A 4,866-nucleotide genomic window follows, 5' to 3' on the forward strand; every position below is an offset into this window, starting at 1 on the left:
GCTAGGATACGCTCCTCCTTTCCATTACGTCACTTCCGTGTACCTTTTCTCAAATGTCCAACCTAGCGATCCAGGGATGCTAATTATACAAACATTGCTTGGATGTGCGCTAGTTGACTAGACATTGCGATGGTTTGCTGCGCCAAGTAGATGCAAGAAAAACGCTCTTGATAAAGATATAAACTAAAGCAGAGTATAGACGAAAAACAACATACAGGAATGGCGCAGACTAACAACTGTGTAATTTCTTTCTCATCTTTCTCCCCGCACACCGCCACACAGCCACAATATATATATATATATATTTTTTTTTTCAGAATAGGGTGCACGTGGAGCGAAAGCTCTACATAATTAAACAGCGCACAAGGAGAGGGACAGAAAAGGAAGACAGAACAGGCAAGCGCTGACTCGCAACTGACGATTTACTATGAAAAGGAGAAGGAAGAAAACTACACACATGAACATATATCGGGGGTTCGGAGCGCGTGCACCGAACTGATCGGACGCACTTTTCCTTGCTCTGGGCATTTTCGATTATTTTAGTCATCAGTCGCAACTACGAACCACCGGCTGGAATTTACAGCAGCGCGGGTTACTTCGAGTAACCCGGCACATGACATGACCTTCCAACCCGGTGCAAACGTACTGGAATCAGCGACCAACCTTCCTTCGTGCTCAAAGCAGACTCCTGCTAGGAGGGACCACACATACAATGCAGCTCAAGACACTCAGACTGGACTCTCGACCCTTGGAAAACGTCGCAACGACGGGGACGGTGAGCCTGCGGACTTGCTGGCGACTCCTGCCAAACTGCAAGCACCACCGGGTGACTCAATGGAGGAAGACTTAATTGAAGGTGACCTAGAGGGCTTCGTTCTTGCCTCACATCGCCGACAAGGAGCGACAGGTATCCCTGTACTCCTTACACCGGTCAATAAGGAGCATCGTCTGCAGCGACAAAATCCACTGACCTTGAGTACCGAGGTGAACGAAGCAGCAGCTGCTGCCATTTTGCGACATCGCTTCACAAATAGAGGTGGCCTTATGGTGGAGGTTGCTGAAACCCCCACAGTCGACCGACTCCTGAAACTTCGCCTTCTCGGTGGGGTTCCCATCAAAGCTACAGTGCCGAGGACTTACCTACAGAATGGTGGTCTTGTCAAGGGAGTGCCCCTTTGGCATACCGATGCCGACATAACATCATTTCTGCAACAAGACGGAGTTATTGCAGCCCGCCGCTTATATCGACGTCAAGGAAAGTCCGGAGAAGCTGCGCAACCAACAGACCGTGTAGTCCTGACCTTTCGCCCAAATACAGACCGCCCAGTCCGAGTAAATCTCGGATTTACAAAACATGACGTAACAGAGTTTATTGAAGCTCCAACCAGATGCTACAACTGCCAAGCACTTGGTCATGTCGCTAAATATTGCAAAGGTGCCGCAAAATGCAAGAAATGCGCCCAGCAACATTCCACCAAAGACTGCAAGGGCGAAGCACCATTCAAGTGCGCCAACTGCGGCGGAGATCACCCAGCAAGCTACGTCAATTGTAAAGCGCGGCTGGCGGCTCTTGCAAGAACCAAGAGATTCGTCCATGGCCCGAAAGTTGCGCCGTCAACAAATGAGGCAGAGGTCCCTCAAGGCCCCTGGCCTCCTCTTGAATCATCCACCGCCGACCTTCAAGCAACACAAGACACGGTGTCCCCTGCGTTAAGCATCAAGGACTCACCCCCCAAGGGTAAAGGCAAGAAGTCTCGACCTGCTGCGAAATCCACCCTTATGGCCAACCAATGTCCTCCTCGTGACCCCGCACCCGCTTCAGGAGTGCTCAACGCATCAGGCGTACCTCCTAGCACTGCAGGTACGCGCCCACACAGCAAAACCTCCGCTGTAGTCCTGCCTCGCCAGCAACAGGTTCCCTCTGTCTTTGGCGCAATGACAATAGGTGACATTATACGCATTATATTCTCCGTCCTTCGAGGTCTCACGACCCAACTGCCGCCATGCACATTCAAAGACATTTTGCAGAGAATCATGGCATTCGAACCGGCAGTTATTGCAATGACCGGAAGTTCACACCAGGGTACTGGATGATTCCTCATTTGATGAAAGAGTCAAAGGAGCGACCGTTTTTCAATGGAACGCGAGAGGGCTTAGTGCCCGCCTTTCAGACTTCGACAATTCACATTCAAACATAAGTTCCCAATTTTAGCTATTAGCGAATCGCGTGTAGCATCAGACTTCCGGCTTTCAGGTTACGAAGTATTTCAATCAGCTCGTCCCTCTAACGCCAGTCGGGTTCTTCTTGCCTTACGAAAAGACTTGACATATGTTTCCCATAATATCACATCACATCAAGACAATGAGTACGTCGGCGTTACTGTTCGCAAGGGCAAACTAACTTTTACTGTAATCGCTGCCTATATAGCTCCAGCTTGCAATTTTGATGCTACGCGACTTCATGATATTATTCAACAATGTAACTCGCCAGTTTTGGTTGTTGGCGACTTCAACGCCCATAATATAGCTTGGGGTAGTGTAAGAACTACACGTCGGGGTCGTGAACTACTTGAGCTGGCAGATTTTCATGACCTATGTCTTCTAAACGACGGTTCACCTACATTCATCCGAGGCAGTCACTGTAGCAGTTGTTTAGATATTGCCTTCATGTCACGCGAACTCGTAACTCGAAATTCCTGGTTTGTTGACGTAGAGAGTCATGGTAGTGACCACATCCCTACCTACATCACAGTACGCGGCTTCCAAGCTGATAGAGCCAGACATGATCGAACCTCATATATAGACTGGACATGCTTTCGGGAGAGTGTCGAACAGCGCATACATATGACAACGACCTACGAAGAGTTTGTTTCAGTCATGAATCAATCAGCAACAGAAGCAACCAGGACAGTCAATCTTTCGGCCTCACGAACTGTTGTAGATTCAGAGCATGAAAAACTTCGAGCTATTCGCCGAAGGGCTGAGCGACGCGCACGTCGAACTAAACTACAAGCTGACATTAGGGAAGACAGGCGCACACAAAAACATATTCGCCGTCATTTAGATAAACTCGGACAAAAGAAATGGAGGGGAACCTGTGCGTCATTTGATCCCCGTGCTCCCCTCTCAAAAATATGGCATATTGCACGCGGGTTAAGATTTCCACCACAACAGAGAATGCCTTTTCACGCGAAATCACTTTTCCTAAGACGCTCGCAATTGCACATTGCTGAGGAATTCTGCGCATCTCTTGTCCTATCAGCAGTGAGTAACAGTGATATCTCAGATATAGAGCATCAAGCCTCAGTTACTCCATTTTCACGTTACATGGATGATGTATTTAATGCCCCGGAATTGGATCAAGTTTTAGATTCCCTCAGTCATTCTTCTTCTCCAGGTTCAGATAACATAACCTATGGCACACTCGCTCATTTGGGGCTTGACGCTCGCCAGCGTTTGTTGGACATATTCAACACTTCGTGGACAAGCGGCAATATACCACCTGACTGTAAAACGGCCTGCGTTGTGCCCATCCTTAAACCGGGCAAGTCCCCTCTGAATTTAAAGTCTTACCGACCAATCGCTCTAACAAGCTGTGTCAGCAAATGTATGGAGCGATTAGTTCTATCACGGATTGAATGGCTTCTTGAATCGCAATCGATATATCCAGCTACCATGACAGGATTTAGACAGGGTCGTAGCTCCATTGATAATGTCGTAGACCTTGTAACTCATGTTGACGACAAGAAGCTTCGCGGGAAAATTACAGTAGCTGTATTTCTTGATGTCGGCGGAGCTTTTGATAATATCAAACATTCGGCAGTCTTACGGGGACTCCAATCTATCGGAATTGGCGGTCGTCTTTATGCATGGATATCTGACTACCTTAATAATCGAACGATCTACATGCGCACAAAGGAAGGGGAAACTTCTCGTCACAGAGTGACCAAAGGAGTGCCTCAGGGGGGTGTTCTAAGCCCGGTCCTCTTTAACATTGCTCTCATTGGGATCACCGAAATTCTCACAAGAGCTGTACACCTTACAGTCTACGCAGACGACATTTGCCTCTGGACGTCTGCAGGCTCACCTAAGCTCGTACATGCACGCCTACAAGATGCGCTGTCCAAAATTTCTCAGTTCCTTCACACACGGGGGCTTGAGATTGCGCCAGCAAAATCAACTGCCGTGGCCTTTACACAGATGAAGATGACACGATATCCACTTTCCATTTATGGAACCCCAATCCCATATGCGCCGAATCACATATTTCTTGGCGTTTCCATTGACAAAGGCTTAACTTGGAACTCCCAACTGAAACACCTAAAGACTAAGTTGTCCGCATTCACAAGTTTGGGGCGATTTATAAGTGGTACAACTTGGGGGACGTCTACCTCTGCTCTTCTTCGTTTATACAACAGCCTGTTTGTTGGCATCCTTCGCTATAGCTTGCCTGTTATGCACGGCTTAAGTCTGACCAACATGAAAGCACTCCAATCGCTCCAGGCCCAGGCACTCAGAGTATGCCTTGGGGTACCGCGAGCAACCGCGACCATAGACACGATTGCAGAATCTCATTGTCTACCTTTGAAAGCTCTGCGTACCCAAGAAACTCTACGACTACATATGCGACATCTGACACGGCATCACTCTCATCATCTAGCTGACATTCCGGATAGTTGTTTTTACAGCCGCATCTCTCAAAATATAATTGACAACAAGGATGTCCTTCCAACAGTGTTTCAAGATCCTGTGGTACTCAATACACCACCCTGGTCACTGCCTCCACTTCTAATCTACAAGACTATTCCTGGAATAACAAAAAAATCGACGCTCTCTTCAGTTGTCCTTCGGCAGCTTTTTTTGTCT

Source organism: Ixodes scapularis, unplaced genomic scaffold (genome assembly GCF_016920785.2).
Source record: "Ixodes scapularis isolate PalLabHiFi unplaced genomic scaffold, ASM1692078v2 PGA_scaffold5__190_contigs__length_132052651, whole genome shotgun sequence".
In the NCBI taxonomy this organism is placed as follows: Eukaryota; Metazoa; Arthropoda; class Arachnida; order Ixodida; family Ixodidae; genus Ixodes; species Ixodes scapularis.